Source organism: Acyrthosiphon pisum, chromosome A1 (genome assembly GCF_005508785.2).
Source record: "Acyrthosiphon pisum isolate AL4f chromosome A1, pea_aphid_22Mar2018_4r6ur, whole genome shotgun sequence".
In the NCBI taxonomy this organism is placed as follows: domain Eukaryota; kingdom Metazoa; phylum Arthropoda; class Insecta; order Hemiptera; family Aphididae; genus Acyrthosiphon; species Acyrthosiphon pisum.
This window is the reverse complement of record NC_042494.1, coordinates 65,937,011-65,962,231: the sequence shown is the minus strand read 5'-3', so window position 1 is coordinate 65,962,231 and position 25,221 is coordinate 65,937,011. Positions and strand designations below refer to the sequence as shown.

The window sequence follows — 25,221 nt, the reverse complement described above, 5'->3', positions numbered from 1 at the left end:
ACCGTGTTTGGTTTAATCCCAACGAGCAGGTGCGTATTTTCGTATTCACTCTGTATACAAAAATAAAATACACGTAGTAGGTACGTTTAATATGCAATCGAGAAATGCACATTTCGTTTCACATACACACACACACGCACTCGGACTGAACGATCGTACACACGTTTAATTTTGCAGTTACATTGTTCACCTAGTTATTTGCCTTTCCGTTTTATATTTATGATAATAATCATTTTTTTTTACCACATTCAAACGTCACATGAATTGTTTACAAAATTGAGACGCCGGTTTGTTTCTCATCAAACGTTATGCAACGATACGCTTCAAGGATCCGACTAAAAAATAATTACATCAGGACAGTTTTTTTTTATATATATTATACTGTGTAATTAACGTGTTCAATGCAACGATCGGAACACTATTTCTAACTATATATTATAGTCAGCGTCCAGGACGAAACCTGCACCAAAATCTCTGACTACGTACACATGTCGTAGTCCTGAAATCGGCAAAAGAATCGATTTGACAGGTCTCATTTTTCATAAAAACAATACAATTTTAATCCTGGAAAATAACAAAAAAAAAAAACCATACACCGGTGTGACGTCAAAGAGGTGTACCTCTCTTTCTCTCCATCTTTCTCACTCTCACTCTGCTACTCCGTTCAAACAATGGTATGACGTCAAAAATCCTTATTAAAAAAAACCTAATATTGGTACTACGCGAAGAGCGTTTGTTTTTGTTATACACGGCGTGGCATATACCTACGGGCTACGGTAGCGGAAGACCTTTGTGCGCAGTAATAATCCTTATAAACAACTATCAATAATATTTTATAAGTAAGCATAACAATATTATTTTTTTCGAATTATTCATTATCTTAGATGTGCGTAGAAAATCGTACTGCGAGAAACCCTGCAGATAATATGGTCTTCACGAGCACTATTGAGAATATCGAAAACTCGAATGAAAGTTTAAACTATAAGAAAGTTCAAAAGACACGATGTGAACATAACGACTTAATATATATAATAAATAAATTACGTATAGAACAAAATATTATAGCGTCATTCATTTATAAAAAAAAACAAATCGAAAACGTCCGTTCGAATACTTTTAATCAGCAAATAATTTAATCATACCTATCGGCGAAACGGCCGCAGCAGCAGAGATGTGACACCGAGTAAAATATTATAAACTTATAATTTTCAAAAGCTATTATTAATGACATTAGAATAAAAAAGTGGCGCGGTGTGACGTGGTCCGTACATTTAACTGCGGAAACGCTCTGAGTGTACATATCAGCTGGTGTTGATAGCTCCCGGATGGGTGACCACCCGAGATTTTTAGCAACAAATCCTTGCCACACATATACAAACGTGTTTTGACCAAACGTTCCTCTCCCCTACAAACAAAAACAGCAAATGGCCATAGTTGCCGGGCTTAAGCTCAATGAAAAAAAAATAGAATAAATAAATTTATAAAAAAACATCGCAAATTAAAAAATATCACAACAGATTTTAATAGTATAAAAGCAGTTTTGTACACATCATTGACGTAGTGGTCGCGTAACGTTCAGCAGGCGTTCCTCTTGGGGGTGCTATCCGGTGGTCTGGTGCACCCAACGTAGCCAACCACCTCGACTGGCGTCTCGGACGTGGACCCGCCGGGCCTGTCTCCCCGCGCTGCCGCCGTGTACGCTTTGGCGCCGATCCGGGCCGCGTCCTCAGCGTACTTGGGCTCTGGCTGCACCTGGGCCGCCACCTGGGCAGCGTGCACCGCCCCGCTATGCTTGCACGCCGCCTCAGCCATCAGCAGCCACTCGGCCGCGTCCTGCAGGCCGTCTCGCTCGGCTGACCGGCCCGTCACGGCCCGTTCCACGTCCATGCCGTACAGCACGGCGTTGATCGTGCCCGCCGGAATGGCCTTGCACTTGGCGAACAGTATGGGGTCCGGCACGGTGGCCTTGTCGTTAGTGCCGGCGTCCGCGGTGGTCACCATCTTGGAGTCCAGTGTGGCCATCATCTGCTTGTCGAAGTACTTTAGCGGCGACATGCCCTGTGGCTTGCCGCACGCTGCTTCCGCCGCTTCCTTCGTCGCCCTGGCCTCTTCCACCGTGGGCTTCCGTGGCGGATCGCAGTCCAAGGACGGCCGCTCGTCAGCCATCCGCTGGTAGAGCGCCTTCAGAGCGGCCGACTCGCAATCCGTCACATCCATGCACTCGGTTTCCTTGCATGGCCCGCAAAATTCCGACGACATGATGAGGTTTTTCTTTATGAGACGGCAAGTGACGTGTATGTTAACTGCGGGAGGTTTCAGTTAAAAAACGACTTTATCGATTCCGGAAAATTTCCGTGTCTATGAAAATTATTATTCTTTGCCAAATACCGGTCGTCGGTATGTATATAATGTGGTCTCGTCGTTATGGGTACCTATCTGCGTACATAATATATACGAGTAAACTGTTATTATTATACTCAGCTACATAATATATATTGTTTTATAATATCGTGTTAATAAACTTCTCGATATGCACGCAACCTTCCGCCGATAGTAATATTATTTTAAAAAGCGGACGAGAAATGAATGACCGTCCACTATGATGTACGTATACTGTATACTATTCGATGTCAAATATATCACACCATTGAGTTCGTCACTGTAATATATTTCTAAATTGCTGCAAGAAAAACTGTTGAATAACTTAATGCAATTTACAAGTTTTTTTTACCTAGAAAACAAAATTTTATGAAACTTATAAATACCAATTAAGTCTGGTAATATTTTAAAAATTATATCGCGTTTTTAAACTGCATATTATACAAATATTTGTTCAAAATTTCAAGTCTAATACAGTTACCTAAAGAAAAAAATCTATTTATCTCAAAATGATATTGTGTATAAAAAATTTATTTTTTCTTCGTTTTTTTTTGATTATTTAGAAAAGTACTAGCACATTTCTACTTTTTACTTTTTTAAAGTACAAACTAGATTCAAATTCTTACTAGTAACCAGGTAATCTCTATGATGTCCAAAGCATTTTTTTTATATTAAAATTATGTGTCTCCAGATTGGAAAATAAAATAATAAACACATCATAGTAAAACCACAACATCCATCGATCCTCTCGGAATATAAAAATATTATTTTTATCATTTGATTGGATTTCCACGCATATTCTGCTAATTTTACCTGGTATACGAAGTACCATTAGGTACTGAAAAGTTCTAGAAATAATGCATGGCAGAGCGAGTTGTGCAAATTCAATAATAAATATTCATCAGGAAAATATTCTAAAAAATAAACCTCAACTTATAAAAAAAAAATCACTATTCGTTTTTAAAATGTTTTTTTCTTCATAATATGTCAAGTGTATATGAATAACTAAGTGACAAGTGACGAACATAAAACGATTTTAAATCATTCGAGAAAATATATAGCACTCCCGTCGTTTCGGTAAATATAATATAGTCATCATAATATTATATTAAAAAAAAAAAAAAATTTCGATTTTAATGTAATCGGATAAATTCACATTATATATTATATTTCACCCTACATGCACGCAATATGTACAACGTCATATCTGAACATTTATTTGATATTTTAAAAACGGTATTGGAGTGCTAGAAAATCCAAACCTCGTCGTTGCGTCAAAAAGCGACGCTTATATTATTATATACGGTTTCTGTTTTTTTTTCTCGTACACTTATACCCTATAGGTGTGTATATACCCGAGTACATGTAGAACTAATACATCGTGTACACGACGTCAAGTAATTTATTTCATCGCCATTATCGTGCAATATTTTCCAGGCGAGTATACGAAAAATAGTAAAACACTCGAAGACGGCGGCGGCGGCGGCAGCGGCGGTGGTTCCGTTCGCGTCCAATAGCCCTCTGGAGAGTCGTTGCTGAGTTTTTAACGGCCGCCCGTTGTCGCGGCTATGATTTATTTTACTCACACACACAACCAAATCGGCGAAAACTGTGCAAGAATACGTATCGTTATTATTATTATTGTAACATGGCTGGTACAGTGCACTGCTCGTGTAGTGTACCTGTTTACTATACAACTATACACAGCTGCACGCTGTTATAATAATAATATATACAAACGCGTACAATATAATAATATTAAATTATACAATGCAATAGGTAACGATTTTACCTCATACGCGTGTATAATAATAATAATAATAATAATAATAATAATAGCAATGATAATATTATTATTTAGCGGACCTGCGAGAAGCCAAAAGGGCACCTCGGAACAGCGCGGCCACTCCTTCTCGGGTCACGATATAATGCTTGTTTAGACATAAAATCAAATTCAAGATATCGTGAAAATGAAATGGTGAACAGATTGACTGGCATCGGAATAATTCTAAACTAAGGGAAATCAAAAACACAATACACGATTGAGGTAGAACCTTGAATAAAAATAACAGAAAAAACAATACCTAGACTATATAATATAAAATCTTAGACACATGAAAATAACACAAGATTTTCTATAATATTTCAAAAGAATATCCACCTATATGTGAAATCTGCGAGGTAACACTAAAGGCTAAACACGCCTATATACTAACAGAATTTCGTAAGTATACAATATAAGAGGAGCTCGATGAATGCAAAATACCCAACGCCATATAGATGAGGCGTTAGGGTCTATAATGAACAGAAAACAATTTAAAAATATTCTATTTCATATTCCTAACACCTATGAGAAAAATCAAATTATTTACAATGCAATTTAAAAAATGAAAATTAGTCCAAGTGGGAGAGTTATATTATACAACAGCTATTGTGTCCAAAAATTAAGTGAAGCGCTATATAATATTAATTATTAGTTCTATAGTAATAAGTAATAACTAATAATTAATATTATAGCGAACAATACATACAAAGGAATTTTAGTTCCAAAAAATTCCATATCGTTGAGTGTCGGGCATTTCTGTGCGATCATATGATTGTATCACAATAACGAGGTATATGCGAGCTTATAAATATCAAATTATAATTTATTCCGAATAACTGTTTAAGAGTGAAAATCAGCCTTTTCCGGTTGTTGCCATTGACTAAACGGTTTTATTTCAATGAATATGCGCTGGACAGTCCTTAGGGAGTATTTAACAGAAAATGTAATACGACGCTCAAGTCCAATAAAAACATTTTTTTTTTTATATTATGATGATGACGCATAACAAAATACGAATTTGTAGCCATACGAGATAATATTGTGTGAATACAATTAATGAAACTCATTTGTTTACAACCAATTAGTATTTTCATATAATAATTAACGTCTCTACTTAATAAATAATGCATAAATATGAAATGTAATTAGGTACAAACCTAACCACATTTTTGAGACTCTTTAAAAGTTTAAAGGCAATAATTATTACTATTGTATTATTATTAACTACATCTACCACAATTTTTTATAATGTAATGGACACTAAATATACTGTTTTCTTCAAATAATGCATTTTTCTCGAATGTCAATCGTTTTATTAAAGCAGGTATTTGGGTAGATAGCTATACATATTACCTATATGAGTTGTAAATACATAATTAAATGACGCATGAATTTCGTGTCGGAAATTATGAGGTGTTAAAACGATTATTGACATTATTAATATTATAGACGAATATCAATATTGAATTTCAAACAGATTCTTATATTATAATAGGTATTGTACTATAATCGATACCGATGGTGACCTGAAATTGTTTACGACATCGGTAGAATATTTCCACGAGGTTGGTAATTATTTTTACTCTGTTGCTCAATGGGTATACCTATGTTGGTATAATCGGTATGGTAACGACAGACTTGCGGCGTCTTATCTATATAAACGATGACATACTTGTGGTCGTTATAATTGCATTGAAATATTGTGTCGGCCGAACAAAAACGCATGCGGTTTTCTGCATACTGCATACGTCACGTGGTTTGTGTAAAGTAATATTGGATTTTTCAATGTACATTTTGTTTAAGCATAAAACTTTAACAAAATATCGGTTGGGTTTAGCTGTAGCATTAGTCAATATTGGAAAATTAGTAACAGTCAACTCATAATAGTATAATTTTCGAAAGTTTAAAAATGCATATTTTACGGAACAAATTAAAAATATATAAATGTGTTAAGAGTTAGGCATGTTTGGCATTTTTTTTAAATTTCTAAATATTGAATAATGAATTGAATTTCACATGAATACAGTAAATTATTAGTATATTTTCACCGAATATTGTTAGCTTGTGTAAATTATACCTATAATCTATATATTTTGTATCAAAATATGCGTAAAAAAATAGGAAAATTTATTTAGTTTTATAAGTCACCAAAAACAATGTATTTTTTTCCAACTTTGGACGGGCCTCAATTGGCAGTCGATCGAGGAAAAAGATCACTTCGGCCGCAATTAAACAACATCTCTATACACAACTTGAGCAAAATATTAAGTAAAGGGACTTCGTCGTTATTATATCATAGGCACAACTGTACAAGTAGTATTAAACTCATAGGTCATATTACAACAGAATAATATTCATATATGAACAATAAAACGTAAGTAAAAGTATAATCATACCTAGCAAGTAGGTATAGTTTAATACTTAAATTAATTAATTTTCTTTAAATACCCATGACAATATTATTGTATTAAAACGCTCGTTGCCAGCTGGCATATTATTATCAGCTAATAGTTAACGGCTATTAAATTATATTTACTATATCTGTGATCAGGACAGTGTAAAAATGTTAAGAATTTGTAAACGTTGTCCAAGTTGACGAACGGCGCCCATATGTAATAATTATATACGTCGTACCACTCGTACCTATACATTAAGCCACGGAGTCGGCAATCTAACTACTATTAAACCTACACATGAGATGTAGTGGGACCTATCTGTATTTATACACGTATTACTTATATTATTATTATATCCGTTTCGCGCACGTATTGCGTTTTCAGTGTTTTTTTGAAAATCACGAACGCCTCGCGGTTTATACTGCGGAGTTGGCGTGAAACACTTAAAACCGCTCTCTCGCACACCGCCAATTTATATTATCGTTCTGATATTATTATGCGCATCGTTTCGAGAGCACGCCGTGCATAAACACGCCGCCGCCGCCGCAGAGCTACTCATTTCGTCGTCTGAATTTAGTTAGCTTATGCGCGTGTATACATTATAATAGTATTATATTATAGTAATATATACGACAGCACACCGTTTTGATAGCACGAAACCCAGAGACGGCTCTGTGTGCTCGCGTAAATGTACGCGTATAATTACATTTTCGGAGGAAAAAAAATACTTAAAACATATAACGCCTCTTGTCGTGTACGCAACAGACGCGTTGGTGCTCGGCACGATAATAATAATATGTGTGTACAACGTATATAGTGGCTGCTGCAAATATGTATTAACGATGTGCTTATATATTATATATTATTATCATGCCCAAACACGTCCGAAAGAGAATAGTTGACAGATTTAAGAAAGTCTCACCGAAGCTCGTGTGCGTCAGACACACATCGTAATAATATCGATGTATATTGCAAGCAGTTTACGGTTTTTTTTCATTGCGTTAAATAATGGGCTAGTGCTTGAATCGGGAAAACATTAGAATGGGGATGGAAAATTGTAAAAAAATGTGCCTACTTGAATACAATATTCAATATGTCATATTGATTAGGATATTATAATTAGAAGAGGGACGCATAATTTTTTTTTTTTTAAAGAAGTTGGACTCCGACCACCACGTAGGTACTCCTTCACATCAGGCACTGTCTATTTAAGTAAATACATACTTTAAAGTATTACGTATATCACACAGGACATAGGCATTATATTATACTCGTTATTAATTATTATTCACAACGCGCAAATATACCTATAAAAAATATAAGAGATTTTAAATACTGTACATGAAATCAGTCGCATGATATTTTGTTCAAATAATGTGTGTAGATAAAAAAATGTATAAGTTCACTGAACATTTTTTAGTGATCTTTTATATGTATATAATATATATATATATATATACGCTTTGCATGATCTAATGAAATACAATAGCAGAGATGAATGCATTATATTTCCATTCATGCCGCCAATTGGCTGATAATAAAAGATTGCTGTACCATAAAAAAAAATACTCTTGAACGTCTCAATCTAAAAATTTAATTATGTGATATAGACCTTGTCCCTTAATAAAAAAAAAAGAAAAAAAACTGATTAAAAAAACATTTTACAAAGCAAATAGGTAAGAAAAAATGTAGTCGAGAATCGGCCGACTGCCGACTTTCGATTGAATGAGTGGAGGGGATGGCGGTAGTTACGACGACCCGCGCCGTTGTACCTGCAGCATCATTCCCTCTGGCCCGGCACAGAACTGCACACAAGCTCACTGCTGCAGTCTGCCTTTCCTATGTGTGTACGCGTACAAGACACACTTTTCAAAGGTTTTAAAGCAATTATTATTATGCTCGCAGCGCAGTACACGCCGCGTATATACACAGACATGATATTATATATACCTTTACATATACGTGACGTATACTGTACCTACTACCCATGTATATACGACCCTGTTTTCGTTATCCTGTATACGTATGTATATATTGTATACCTACCCGTCCACATGCACGACATACGTCAGTATGGGTGTGTGTGTGTGTGTGTATGTCGTGTCGTGTATGTACCCACCCGACCGTAACTCGGTAACTCAATAAGGTTCACCCTCGGCACCAATGAACACGCATCCGATCTAATTTCCTGGTAATACAACGCGAGTGCGCGACGTCGGGCGAAGAGACTGCCGCGCGCATATATACATACACAGCTGACTACTTTATTAAACTCACGGCGGCGGCGACAATTCAATTATTATTATTATTATTATTATTATTATATTTATGTACGGTCGTCTGATATGCCGTTGCACGTCATGGCGCTCACACACGCACATATATTATTACACATACCTATATATATATACAATAATAATATAATAATACTAAGATATGATGCTTAGGTAAATATGGGCGGCAATGCTCAAGATATTATACTGAAATGCACTCACGACCGGAGACTATATTATTATAATACTTGTGCAGCGTTTTTCAGACATCAATCGCGTCCGTGAAAATGTAAATGATGGTATTAAATCGAGCGATGAAACGCGTATGTATATCATAGCAAAAGCAGAGGAACTGCCGCGCAGCAGCTGCTGGTGAAAAAGAAAAAAAATTTAGAAAAGTTACCGACGGTACATAGTTCGGCGATGTGATGTTTTCTGCTACTCGCAATTATTATTATTATTATTATTATTATTATTATTATTATTATTGTACTGCAGTATGTGTCCCCCGGCGGCGGTGTCGTGATGCAGTCCCACGCGTGGACGATAAAACAAATCGCCTCTCTTGACCTACACAGCGCATATACGTGTTATTATAATAATATAATGCGACGGCGACGATGACAGCATGACGTCCCATTTTCTGTATTTTATGATAATGGAATTTCGCATATTATAATATATACGTAGGTACACTGGTTTCTACGCAATGTATTAATTTATTATTATTTTTCCCGTTCGCGAATTCAAATCTCCCCCCCCCCCCCCCCCCATATGCCGTTCCAGTGACATGCCGGTCAAATAATAATATAACATAACAATATACAGTTGTCGTCGTATTCGTGATGGAGCAGGATTATAATATATGATATTATATGGAATACGAACCTCGCGGCCGCAGACCGTGCGGCAGACGGATGACAATCTGCAGTTGTTCTTCCGCTGCCGCGACCGCGACATACGACGGAATGTACCCGCCATAAGCATAATAATAATAATAATAATAATAATATGTGTAAGGACTGACGTATACATATATTGTGCATGTGTGTGCATGTGCAGTGCGCGTGTAATTCTTTTGCTCAAGTCTTTCTCTCTTTCTCTTTCTCTGTCTATATATATATATATATATATATTATATGACAATGACGACGACCGCGTAATCGGATTGCCCCGCATAAGCTGTTTTTCTATAAACGAGCACAAATTAATTGTCCTGCTCTTATATCCCCAGACCCGGTTCGCCTCCCTGCTATTTCCACGGTCTGCAGTGGACCGTTATTGTAAAATCTCAAACGTCTTCTCTATAAATATTATTATACCACTATAATAATAATAATATAATATACTATATAATATATTCTACTATTATCATAGCGTAAGAAGCGTATACGATAACGGCGAAACGTCTGTTTTCCAAATGAGACGTCGCAGAGTATCATAATATATTATATGTATATTATATTATTATTATAATACCATATTAGTATATTACTATTATTATTATATGGTATAATATGAGCTTTAAAATTAGTTTTCCGGAGATACGACCAAACACACAATACATAATATATCACACATTATCATATTATCATATGTTTATCATAATTCATTATATTATTATATATTATTATTATTATTATAGTAGCACAGTAAGTAGTCGGCGTGTATTGTATTGTGTATTCGTAAACGATATATTATAATATTATTATTATTATTATTAAGGTCGGCGTGTCGTCGCAAGCCATTCTTCTTCGTAATTATTATTATTATTATTATTATTGTTATTATTATATGCTGTTGACTTTGGAAACTTTTCACGATTCACCGCTTTGGCGCATACAAGTCGTACTCCGCGTAAATGTTGTTCTCGAGATCTTATATGTTATACGTATATATGCGATACACAGCCACCGCACCCCATTACCCCAACCAACGCCTTGTTTTCAACGAACTCGCATTAACTTTGTACATTGCGCACCATCTTTACCGCGGTTAGGTTATATAATAAAATATTCTATGTGTACGCAGATACTGTATAATATACACGCGCGTCGTGTACCCACACGAACTATTTGCGTAATAATATCATAAGAAGACCCTGACAACGGATTCCAGCAAAACAGAGTGTATATTATGTATAAATGTATTCTACCTACGCAAAATCCAATAATTAATAACAACATAATAATAATAATAATACGGATATTAATAATGCATACTACGATGATAACGGCAATAATCTATTTTTTACGGACGAATAATTTGTTGACAAGATGCACATAATAATATTGTGTTGCGCACCAAAAACGTGTAATATCACACTATTCTACTGTAGCACAGCAGTCATTTCCGTCGATTAAAAATCATTAACGACTTTATAGTATTATTATATTAGTGTAATAATTATTGATGATGGACTCGAGAGCATATTAATATTATACTTGAGAAATTGCTCATCTGGGAACGACTATGCTTTATGTATGGTATTAGCTGCATAGTACATTTAAGAAGCTTACATCGTAATCGTGTTTTTACCGATATTAATTATTAATAATGATTATGAAAACATAAATCTCCGCACCGGCGATCGTACCCTCACGATTTACCGACCACCGAACCACCCTCCCCCGACAACCTTCTTCCACAGAGTGTTTGGAGCTGCGCAAAGTGCGGAACGGATTATTAATAATAATAATAGATTATCATAATACACCAACCGCGTTCGCGATAATTTTTTACCGTCCAATTCGGACGCGTCACGGTCACGGTTTGGTATAAAGACACGACGTACAACATCCCGTGGGTTAGGCACTTGTTTCCCAGATAACTGAATGCGGCAGGTTGCGATGTGCATAATATTTTAATAATATTATAACGCAGAACATCGTATTGTTCGATTTTTTTGTGTAGAACATTTTTTAAAATACAATTTGGCGGTTAGTATAATATATACTATGTACCTATATTATTATGATTATTATTATACATTTATACATATTATGTAGGTAAGTATCCGTATGTCACTCCCGTTTAGACACGGACCAGACGCACGGATGAGCCACCGCCACCGACGGATGAGCCGCCGATAAAAAAAAAACCGTCTGCATTTAATACTACAATCGCGTATTTTTAGACGTTCGTTCGTTCGGGAAGCGGCGCGAAATGCATTTTCGAGCGAGTGCGCCTCGCCAACCCCCACCCACCTCCACCACCACCACCTAACCGTCTCGCCGTAAACCCCTTTCGCTCGCTATCGTACAGCAGCCGACCCTTTACTTCCGGTGTACGGAAATAGACCGGCAGTGGCAATTTTTGGCGCGCTGCAACATCTGGTTGCCGGCTGGATGCGTTTGACGTGCGTGCACCGGCCGGCTCCGTGGCAATGTTCGCTGGGGGTCTCTCCGCCGCCGAGTCTATATACATGCCCACGCTTAGCACAAAACACGCAGACGTAAACACACATACCCACCCACCCACCCACACACACACACAATATTATATTCATTTGTGGGACGTGTGTGCGTGTACGAGAGATAACGGCGGATATGGCGAGACCAAAACACCGTTTTTTACACTACACGGCGCCGTGGTGTAGCACAGCAGTACAGTAATAACCCAATAATCGTAATATTATGTAAAACGGACCGTCGCGTATCTCTAACACTCGAGATACTCGTCGTCATTCTTTTGATAGGGTTTCGTTTAAGCGTCCGTATTTAAAATAATATATGATTACGGGAACGTACATAATTTTCGAGCGTATGCATGTCCACGTCACTGCGGTTTTACAAATCTCGCGAGAATGAAAAGAGCGGATTTATACTTTTTGCGGTCGGGTTTCAACCCGAATGCGGCCCGCGCAAACCATCCCCGTCGCCGACGTCTCGTATATTGTAATTCTCACTATTTTATTGCGGCAATTGTTGTGGTGGTCGTGCTAGAAAATCGTACTACTATATAGATCTATATCCGACCGATGGTCCACACCCACCACGCCTCAAGTATAAAACGTGAATTCATTCGTTTTATACGATTAAATATCGTATTATATGTATTAAAGCGTTAGAATTTTAATTGTCAGACTTTAAAAATGTAAAAATCTACCCCTACCTCTTAAGAACAGGTGTGTGGGTCGTAGTAATACGCATTAGGTTTAAAGTGATTACATGCCCAAGTTATATTATTATGTTTCGTAAAAAAAATAAACAGCACAAATTCGACCGGAAAGTTTATCCGAGGATAAATTATTTCTTAGACTGCCGCAAGTAGGTAGTTGCGCCGTTTAGCACAATATTATACGTCTTAAACTTTAAACACCCACATACCCGTTTAGAATCGTAAACATAATATATATATATATAAATGTAGTTAGTACATGTTATTCGGCTATGCGAATTTATGTACGTTTAATGTTGTAGACGATTCATCCATGGATGACCTCAATCCGTTAAGTATTTATTCGAAAAGTTTATCCCATCCGTATTTGGGATATATATTAGGGTAGCTACGATTCTTTTTTTTACGCATTTCTATATATAAAGATATAAGTATGTATGTACTATAATATTCATTTCGCGGAATGAGATATTGCGATTAGATTTGGTTCAAACGTGTATATAATATATATATATATTATATTATTTATATTATTTACGCACGCGTTGTATTATACAAGAAGAAGTGCAATTTCCGAATATAACAACTTTTCCCGTCCCTTTACCAACCGACGACGACCCGCGTACGACTATTATCGCCTACGATGCGATCGTTGATAAATCATACGGCGTAGACGGCCCAACAGTTTAAATGTTCACCGTATACTAAGCGTACGGTGTTAGCGGCTCCGCTCGACAGTCAACGGGAATAGTCGTGGCGGTAAACAAATCTTTCAAAGTTTACTCGTTTTACGAACGTTACATAATAATGATATATATATATATATATTATATTATAATGTACGGTGACGCACATGGAGTCTTTTTCGTTGTAACTGTATATATTGTTATTAGTGATTTTTATATTAATATGATCGAACCTCAAAAAGTTGAATACACATTACGCGAAATTCGTATTATATTACACGATGTTTCAAATAGACTTGACGTGTATTCTGATGAAATAAATTCTGAATAATATTTTATTATATATACAATACTGCAAATGGCCATGTTATTTTGTGCATGTAGAGTCAACGCATTTAAATTTGTTATACAAACATATTGTTGTGTATACAAAAACGTTAATACTAACAACTTTGCTAAGAAACTTGACTTAATGTTTGTTAAAAAGTAATACAATGCCTACGAAATCAGTTAAAATTAAAATCATCTCGTTTTTTAGAACAATAAATAGGTATTATAGTTTTAGTGGTAAATGTTATAGTTAAATGTCCATCATTAAAATTAAACCTTTTCTGACTTCCATAAAAGTTGCGTTTTAAATGTATTTTTATCATTTTTTTATTAATAGGAAAAAACTAACACGTAGTAACGTATAGGCAACGTAAAATAAATTGTTTTTCAAATTCTAAATTAAAAATGGAGATAGTCTGTTAGTATGTATCCTTTATGACAGGAAACCCATAATAGCTTTACATAATATAAAATAAAATATATAATATTAAAGGGAAGGTGAGTAGAAATAGTTTATAACTTATTTTTTAGGGTATTTTATTTTAAACAGAGTAGGTAGTCGTACTTTTTTAATATTGTTATGAAGTTAAGATACTAAAAACACCTGATAACAAAATATGTGCCTATGAAATAAAAATCTCTCATAACATTAAAAATTTTTCTGCGTTACCGCATGCAAAATAATAATTATACGTCTTTACGAGTGTCTCTCAGTTTAGGATAGTAAAAAAAACTTTGTTGTAGGTACTAATGACACTGTTATAGTTATAATAATAAAACCGTTTGTTGCTAGTATAAAAATGATAATTACCTCCTATATGTATAATATATAGACATGTACGTCTTATGGGGTTTCACAGTTAAATTAGCAAACTAAACCGTAAGAAATAAAGTAATTGGGTTACGAAACGGTTTTGAGAGGTAAACTGTGTCGACTAAACTACGGCTGAGAGCTAATCAGTGTTAAAAATGTTAAACGAATTAAATCAACCAGGGCGCTTTTTTATATGCGGGTATACATTAACAATTGCGTTTTCAGCAGAGTAGAGAACGGTGTCGAAACGAAAATAGTCCTGCAGGGGCTAACGAATAGCGAATAAAATCTGTAACGCGTCGCATGACCGCGTCGTAACAAAAAAAAAAATAATAATAGTAATACATTTATACATACCCCATGTGTACCCATAATATATTATGTGTATAAAATATATTATTTTACAGGTAGTCCCGCGAGGATATTATGCTGATTCAAAGTGATGCGATGAGAGGAGTGTAATGGAGTTAGAAATATACTCCAGCCATTTCTGCATATAGTATAACACAACCATAGAGTGACACTCGTAACTCTATGTATGCACGCACGAGTACATTATGCGTACGTATATTATGTATTAATCATAAAAATTTCTGTTTTTTTTAAAAGACAATAATACGTAATATATAATATATTACAGTTAACTCTAGATTATCCGCGAAATAGGGTGGCGCAGTAACCACGAATAAGCGAATTCCGCGGTTAATCCACAATTTGAAACAAAAATGCTATTATTATACCTATTGTTAAATTAATTACATTGTGTAAATATATTAAATAGTATTTAAACAAAATTAGATAAGTACACGTTGTATTTTTATATAAACATTAATTTAGTATATACCTAATATATAGTATACATACCTTTTGCATTTACATTTATTTTTTCACAAACACAATTATATAAATACTATTTTTAGTACTGTAGATAGTTCCGCGGAAGACCTCGGATAATCCACCCACGGATATCGAGAGTTTACTGTATTATATTATATACAATATACATATATTATGACGAATGACGATGAGTTTGGAGAATATAATACGTCGGTGCATGAAACAACTATTATTGAGAATTTTCGTGGCCGATACTAATGTTTTGCCACTTCCCTCATCCTTACAAATTTCGATTTTTTACAGTAACAATAATATTATAATCAGCAGCGTTACGTAAAGGGAAAGATTAACTAGGTATATGACATTTTAGACTTTCACACTAACCTTTGCACAAATTATGCAATCTTCATAATGGTTATTATACGTCTTATGCAAAATACTATTATGTTCACAGAACACTGAAAGCATTTTTAAATTGTCCCTGTTAGATTTTGGGGAATCTGCATTCCTCTCAGCTCTTCCCTGGCTACAACACTGCAATTCAAATTGTGTAGGTATATGATAAATATTTAGTTATAATATATTGCCTAGGAAATAAAAATCCAACAACGACTTAAATTGCTGAAAAAGCAATAGGTACTCATAGCAATCAATAGATAACTTAAAAACTAAATATGATTGAATATATTATGATGTTCAATTCAGCAAACATTGGTTTTTAATAATTAGAAAAAAAGATAAGATCATATAGAGAGATTTTACACATTATTATTATTATATAAGTATAACAATATTATTATATAAATGCACAATATGCATTTTTAAAAAAGTGCCACCTGGGTCAATCTCTCCGGTCCCTGACGTTTGTACCTAGTCCAAGCAATAGGGGGCATATTATTCTAATGACGTTTAGCCAACCTAACCCAACTCTTTTAAACAACCCCATAAACCCGTGTAATTCGTTCCCGTTTAGCGGACGATGCGTATATTATAATGTTATAATGATATGACTCGGGCCTCTGTCTAAGTGCACACCCACACACCTATAGGTGTATACTTGGGCACTGAACCGTCGTCACACCTCGCACATCCCTGTGCCACCACCCTTACGGAAAATAATTATTTCACGTACATCGCCACGCGGCCACGGCGGGTGGTCGCCACCGCTGCAGCAGTTATATTATTATTATTGTTATTAAAATTTCACCAGCAACTCGTACCTACATGGCCGTAGACGTCTGCTCGGCCGCGACGCTATGCACAGCGTCAATCGGAAGAATTTTATACCACGCAATATAGTGTATTATATTAATGCGAGTCCGAGAAAAAAATGAAAAATGTTTTTATATTTATTTTGTGCTCCTGTATTTTTTTAATATATATATATTTTGATTACGTTTTACGTGTGGATGACATCCGACCATTGTTTTACTCGTGTGCGTGTGGTACACAGTCGTCCACGTGCCTGGGCATACATTATATAACGTGCGCGACGACGACGATGATGGCGTTCACTGCCGCCGTCCGATGACAAACCCAAAGCAATTTTTTACGTTTACGGGCGCGCAATTATCGCCGACGCCACTATATATATATATATATATATATATACATCACTGCCACTGGCGTATATATATATACTACTTTGGCATCGCGCATAATTAAAAACAAGTTTGCTTAAAAAAAAAAAACATAATATATGTAAAACGCGCATGACGTTTTTACGGGTCCACCCTTCGCTCCTAAAAGTCTGCGTTTGGCCTCATAGTCGGCACCCCTTGTCGTTTTCCTAACAGCACATAAAATAATAATATAATATATTTATATATATAGTTACGCTAAACGTTTATAGTTACATAATATTCAGAGTTAAATTTTTATCAGAAAGAATTGTTTTTTGTTTTTTGATTACAGTTGATAATGTAGGCGCGCGGTACCTGTGTAATTAATCGCTCCAAAAACGACCGAAATAAAAATGTAATTTGCGCCACATCTAAAATTATTTTCGATACCTACAATCAAAATTTGCGGCCACACAAAACTAGATAAAAAGGCTTATGTAATCTCCGCAATCTTGTACCAAAAATAATTGTAATTTGAGCCATTCGTATCACTTTACAAAATTGTGATTTGCATACGACCTTAAAATATTTATTAATAATTTTCCTTTTTTATTTATTAATATAAATCATTCATCAATCTAGTTCATGTTAACAGATACATTTCAAGACAATTATTAAAATGTAGGTAGGTACATAAAAAACGTAAGTTTATTGTAATTTTGTATGTACATAGGTACTTTATAATATATAATATATTATAAATTAGTAATATTTCAGTTAGGTAGTAATAATTGAAGAATATGTAAAAATCAGAAATATGCATATTCATTATCCAGTTGTTCATATTACTTATGCTATTATTAGTCCATGTTATTTATTCACGCGTGCAGTTATGGACTATGGCTGATGTGAGCTCAGTAAATTAATCAGGTAAATTCCAAAAACTGAAATTGAAAGTGTGGTGGGGATTGTACATAATATCATGCTATTTCGTTTTCCGTCTTGGCTCAGATTACCAAAATTAATATTTATAGATGTGGTGCAAATTACAAGTACTTAGGTACTACTAAAACTGCAGGTGCAAAATACTATCAGCTCCCGATAGTATTATTATAACAATGCCTATTATATTATGTTATTATTAAATAAAATATTCTGCTGTGGCAGACGACATTGGCGAGACGAACGCATTGTCATCGTCATCATCATTCCAATCTTGAATCTATACCGACCATCATAATTATAATTATTTTATTGGTACAGTATTTTACAGGTTCGTTAAAGCGTAGGTATACTAGGAGACGTCCATAAATCAAAAAAAAAAAAGTAATAATAAATAATAATAAGTAATAAGTAATAACAAATAAATTAAAAAACATAAAGTGTGTGTGTGTGTATACGTGTGTTTGATTCGGCTCGTTTGACGGAGGTTATACGCGCGCGTCGCATTATTACCGTCGTAGTCATCGTCATCGTCTTCATAGTCGTATAATAGGCAAGTAGACAACATCGGATTAATAAGACGGTGGTTGTGTACAATACATGTACTATACCTACTATAATATTATATCCTACACGGACTCGAAGAACAACGGATTCGACACGTGGCCTCATAATATTATACACAAACAAAACACATAATATTAAAATAGTAATATATGGGTGTAATACACAGGTATGTGAGTATATTATGTATATAAAAAGAAAAAAGGGTAAAATTCAAACTCTATGTGCACCGTTGCCGACCAATCGAGGCGCTAAGCTATTTCATTATTACGGCTCACGCCATTATGATGATTATTATTAGTTATTATTATTATTATTATTATTACTATTATATTATTATTACGTTCACGTACTATTCTTCTTGGGCGAAATATTACACGCGTGTACCGACGCTGCACGCGCCGGTATACAACGCGCGTCATCTTCAAAAACTAAAAGAAAAAATTCTTTCTAAAGAGCTATATGCATTGAAGAAAATCCACGAGGATCCACTATAATACGTAACAACAACAATAATGATGACGATGATGATGATGATGATGATGATAATAATAATAATAATAATAATAATAGTAATAATGTGCTTATATTATACGAAACGTTCGCTGCAGGTATTATGTAGGTATATAATATAGTGTACACATGCCCAACACAATATATGATCGGCTATATCGTCGTCTTCGCCGCCGTGATGGTATGTATTTTCCACACAACTATATTATATATACCAGCGGTTAGGTATAGGTATATACTATATACCTATACCAGCGGTTAGGTATAGGTATATACTATATACCTATCTATTTATAACACATAGTCGTTCGATGTGTGTATATAATAGTAATAATATACGAAACTCCAACACACATTTTCCGGGACCGTGAAATATTAATACGTGCCACTTGAAGGAGATATAGAAAGAGAATATTATAAGGTGACACACAGAGAGAGAGAGAGAGAGAGAGAGAGAGAGAGAAAGTGATGGGAAGAAACGGTTCGATAAACTGATCCCGTGCCCTTGAATAGCTCTCTAAAAAACTAATACACGCACACACGTATAATACACATACGCATACAACAACAGCAGCTCTGCTACGACGGCAGTGTCGGCGACAGCATTATCGGCAAGTTCATTGTGCGTGTGATTGATGAATTTTAATTAAAAAACTATATCAAACAATTTTCTTTAGGGGTTTTTTTTTTTCAATTAATAATTGCGTTCAATAGACTATATTGAAATCGTCCCTTTTACAGCGAGTATGCATACATGAACTAACTCACGATTACCAATATAATATTAACTGCAGCTGCACGTATACAACCATTTTTAAACTTTTAACTTTTTACAGTACAGACGATAATAATAAGTACCACCTATATATGAAGTGACGGAGGAAAAAATATAAGGTGCCTATAAGAATTTTAAGTTTTACTCTCGCGAGATTAACTTCGAATAAAACAACATTGAATATTATATAAGATCGATAAACGTACTATAAATTGTCGTTCTAAATAATATTTAAACAAAATATATAAGAATTATTAAATCAATATTGAACACAGACTGCAAAAAAAATAAGATACAATAAGATATTAGCGATACTTTTTTAAATTGTAATTTTAATTGTACGTACCTACCTACCATTAAATAATTCGCGTATATCTTGTAAACATCATTTTTCAATCTTAAGTAAATAGTGCTTCTATTTTGTTTTAAGCTATTATGCGTATAAAATCGAAATAACAAATCAAGTGAAATAACGAAAAACAAAGTATATGTATTTTAAATTGAATAGTAGGTAATCATTGTATACGATTTACATCATTTTTGTTTTGTCTCGATAAGTATTATCAATAAAAGGATATAAAATGTAGAAGTTGCAAAACAAAATTGAATGACCCTAACCTGTGTGTTGCATTTACAATAATGTGTAATCTAAATTCAAAGAAAATTATAAAAAAAAAAAAATGTTATTTTGTTATTTCCTGTTATATATCATACGCGATACGCCCGTCATCTCTTTTAAAACACAAACAGTCCACTTTTTATTCCTGCTACGTGTGATTTTTCGTTTCAAATATCTTACGGTCTCTGCACATTATATTATCAGGGGAGAAAACTAACAAAACCGTTAAGACATAGACCTTTTTTTTAAACCATCAAAGGTCGTCGATTCTCAAAGGCACATATCGTATTTACATAACTACTACACTCGATTTTTATACATATATATATTACATACTATTTACTATTTCTATTTATGCTTTTTGTTTTTATGTACCTAACGTTATTTTTTGTCTAACAATATATTTTTTATTCGTGTCCAACCCCAACCTGCAAATATCATACCATAACACACGCGGGACATCACCGAAATTGAGATTAAAAAAAAAAAATTTCATTAATGTGTCTTAAGCCGTTTTCCTGCGCGTTACGACCACGGTCAGATGTTGTGGTAGTACCTTTAGTAGTTGTAGTAGTGCCGTAGTGATAGTGGTAGTATGGTTTTAGTAGCTATAGGGCACTATACATAATGTTTTCAAAGATATTATATATCACATACCGGCGCATGTTACGACCAGTGAGACTATATTATTATACACGCATTCAAAGTGTTTTGCACGACGATTCCGATCGCCAATGGGTTCCCGGTCCGTGTCGTCGATGGAACGATGTCGCTATACACGATGGGCAACGGGTACTTAAGAGAACTAAATAATGAACCCGAATTGTGTGTCTCGATATATATATATGGTGGCACGTTTGATTAAAATTAATGTCTGGTAGTTGTTTTGAATACAACCGTTTACTCTAGCTGCAGCAGTACATTATAAAATATGCGTAATACGAATGTCCACATTAATGAAATGTATAATAAATATATAATATAGTCGTCAGTCGTCGTAGATAAGGTGTTATAATTGAAGGAGAGAAGGAGAGAAGCACATAATCCTCGTTTCGGCTTAAGTGTAGAGATCGCTTTACGATAAATCCAATAGTCAATAAGGATGATACCCCTGATGATACGCTAAGTTTTATTTGTCAAAATAGGTACCTATACCATTGCCGTTTATTTCTAATAAATAATATAGCATTTAATCCGCCCGCCATAGCGATTGTATCATACTAAATTATTATCATCAACGGACGATATAGTATAATATAGTATACAAAATGTTTAATTGAAGTGTCTACCAATACACTAATTATTTTGAAGTTTTAACATTTTTAGAAATACATATTTTACATAATATTATGTCATTACTATACAATAGTCTTACAATTTTTAGTGGCATTATTTTATATTTTTGAATGACAATATACATTTTTCATATCATTTTCCTGAGTAAAATAATTTTTTTGGATTATTTTTATCTATAAAATCGAATTTTAACCAACTATGTGAAATTAAAAACGTGTTGTCTATCAAAAAAGTTAATATGTAACTAAAAAATTATTATAATGAAAAATTTACTTTTCAAAAATATATAACTTTTTGAAATAATGATTGTAAGCACTTACTATATGTCGACCACCTTGTATAAAATAATATATAATATACAGAATCTCAATTATACCTATATATATTATGTACGTATAGATACTATATCTATTTTAATAATGCTTCCGAATGTTCGACAGACATTTGAGGTGGCCGTCAACCATAGTTCTAAAAATTATACAACGACTGTATACTTACAGAGTTTTATCCGCGCGTTTGAACCCCCCATAAACCAACGCCGCCGCCGGTCCAACGAATGGATTTAAAACGTACACAATTCCCCGGCCGATTAGTAGTACCTATATTATACTTGATAGGTATAATTTATGTATTTATGTATAATATATATAATATAAGTGTTATTATACACAATAAAGCGTAATTATTTCGTCAAACAATATTATAATTGCTGTTATGTTCAGCCCGTTTACAATAATAACGATAATTGTGTCTATTTCCGAGGCACGCAGCAGACGTCGTTTTATTGTCATCGCCTATATGCAATCACCTCGTCGGATTATATCACATTCACATTCATACAATAAGTACATAATATAATATAAAATGATATTATTATGGTTAGAAAATTTATCGCAAATATCGTACTAAACCTACGACTCGGGAAGCTGACGCCCGAAACGGTCGGTTCAATCGGTTATTTACTACGCGGTCGAGTGTTTTCCTAGTATTTTTTAAACGCCGTTTTGGCCGGCGACCCAGAGACGTCCAGTGGTATTGATTTCATGATATAATACAGAACTATTCAAAATGAACCATCCGATGCTTTGCGCTGACTGTATCTAGCTTCCTATACAAGACACCTGACCTAACGCTATGTGACTTTACTTCTTTTGGGGATATGTTGAAGGTACTGTATACATACCACCGATGTCATCAACCACGTAGATGAGCCAAAATATTGACGAAGTTAATTTGAATAATTGCACTACAAATATGCATGGAATGAAAGACCTAAACTTGTTCGTATGACCAAGGGAAGCCGCATATACAACGTTTATAGGTACAATAAATTTGAAATATTATTCTTTTATTAATTGATGTATATCATGTTATATATTCCTCTAAACCTAAAAACTTAAAATATATATGAATTTGATGGTTTGTAATATTATATACATAGTGAGCCCCTCGTTTTCCCACGAGGTTGGAACTGAAAAATATGGAAAACACTCTGTATATAACGTATATCTATATTGTATATCTATGTGTATGTGTGTGACCGGACAAATTATTTACACGCGACGTTTTACTATATACGCCTATACTTCACGAAACCGCTCGAAAACAACGAAAATAATCCGTAAGTTATACGCGTACGAATACGATTCAGACCGTTGATCCGAAATTATTCAGATATATTCGTCTGATAAATATATATAATAACACATGTCACGTGTTTATCAGATTGTAATAAAAATATTAGGTGACACGATTTTATATTATGTACATCTAATATTTAACTGTTTCCTCACTTTATGGTTGTTTATATATTTTATATCCATACAATAGGTAGTAGTTTTAAGTTAGTACGATGTTTATATTTCGACGAAAAATGAAGAAAAATTAAAAACCTCGTGGGTTAGTTACCTACTTATAATATAAAGGGGCAAAAGTAATTAACCACCTTGGTTAACATGAAAACGCGTATACGCCAAGCAATATAAATTTAAATCAATTAATGGCCGTGTTATACCTATTAAAGTTAACAGCAATTATAATGTGTTTTACATAGTATTTTGTCTAAATATTTCAAACCAAACAGGTGTCATTGAGCTATAAATTGGAGACGATTATTAAATTTAATTTCGAAAAATCACGAGTACCCACTTATAGTCAATTCACGATTAATTTGAATAAGCGACGGCTCCAATCGTATCTCTTTACAGACACACACATAGGTACCGACATAACAATAATAAAATTACAATACCTTATTATACGTCCATAATTATGTACATACATATTATATACGAGACTAGTGAAATTGAAAAAAAATTAACAATCATAATTATTGTCTTTCGAGTGATTTACGTTATAAACCGATAAGAAGCGACCGTATCAGTAGAATGTGATCCTCAATGAACGGAAAATGCCATTCTAGTTAATACCATGCATTATTATTATCTGCAGTAGAAGTGATTCCCAGAACTTAAATCCATCGGTCACATTGAATAATTTAGTATCAGATAAAATGTTTAAGTACGCAGCTAATCGTCACAATTTATTTGTCAATTATTATTCAAATTGTCGTAAAGATTAAGAAAAAACAGTATAGAGGTCATCGACTGTGTAATGAAAATAGCGCATATCCACTTTTTGTCACAGTGCCTAGCAAAAAAAAAAAAACTTTACCGAGAAATATATAAACCGTCTTTTACTGCAGTAAACATATATTAAATATATTATATATTAGTATACATAAATTGCATTTTATATTTTCAATATCCCAAACAACAGTGTGATACCGTTTCGACTCAGATGTATAAATCGTGCAGCAGGGTACTATGTTCGAAAAAAAAAGATAAATAACCATCGGCGGCGCGTATGTTTAAAACATATACCTATCTGCATTTTAAAATGTAAATCCTCTCGATTGGCGCCTTATCCGCACACAATATGTAGCGTAAGCCCATGTCTGATTTTCGATTTTCCCCCTTGGCTATACGTATGGTGGATAAAGTGTACTAGAAATCCGTCAATTACTCAGCAAGATAAGAATATCGACCCTAGCCAAATGTGTGCGTAACACGCAGACACTTTTTGCGTGCTGACTTCTCAGAAATCGCTAGAGTTGAAAACGTGAGAGTTATTAAGTAGTTCTGTAGTTAAAAGGGCAATGTTTCCTTTTGTAACGATCGATGCTGCAATTCACGAGCAAAAATAAAACGTGGGACAAGACAAATTCGATTGGATAAAAATAAAAGTTTTTGACTAGTGTAGGTATGCTTAAGAATTATAGTTTATTTTTTA

At 34.3% G+C, this 25,221-nt stretch overlaps 1 protein-coding gene and 2 long non-coding RNA genes across 3 annotated transcripts in view; 1 reads left to right on the top strand and 2 right to left on the bottom strand.

The window, feature by feature from the left end:
- The window catches only part of LOC100572650 (Krueppel-like factor 6), a 218,314-nt gene that overhangs the window by 185,398 nt on the left and 7,695 nt on the right, over nucleotides 1–25,221 (bottom strand). The gene's annotated exons all lie outside the window — the stretch shown is intronic.
- Nucleotides 17,560–19,587, bottom strand: LOC115033747. The gene is made up of 2 exons (XR_003839054.1): nucleotides 19,524–19,587; nucleotides 17,560–19,486 (listed from the first exon to the last, which is right to left on the bottom strand). It is a non-coding gene; the product is annotated as an uncharacterized LOC115033747 (long non-coding RNA).
- LOC115033748 lies at nucleotides 19,372–21,110 on the top strand. The gene is made up of 2 exons (XR_003839055.1): nucleotides 19,372–19,471; nucleotides 19,509–21,110. It is a non-coding gene; the product is annotated as an uncharacterized LOC115033748 (long non-coding RNA).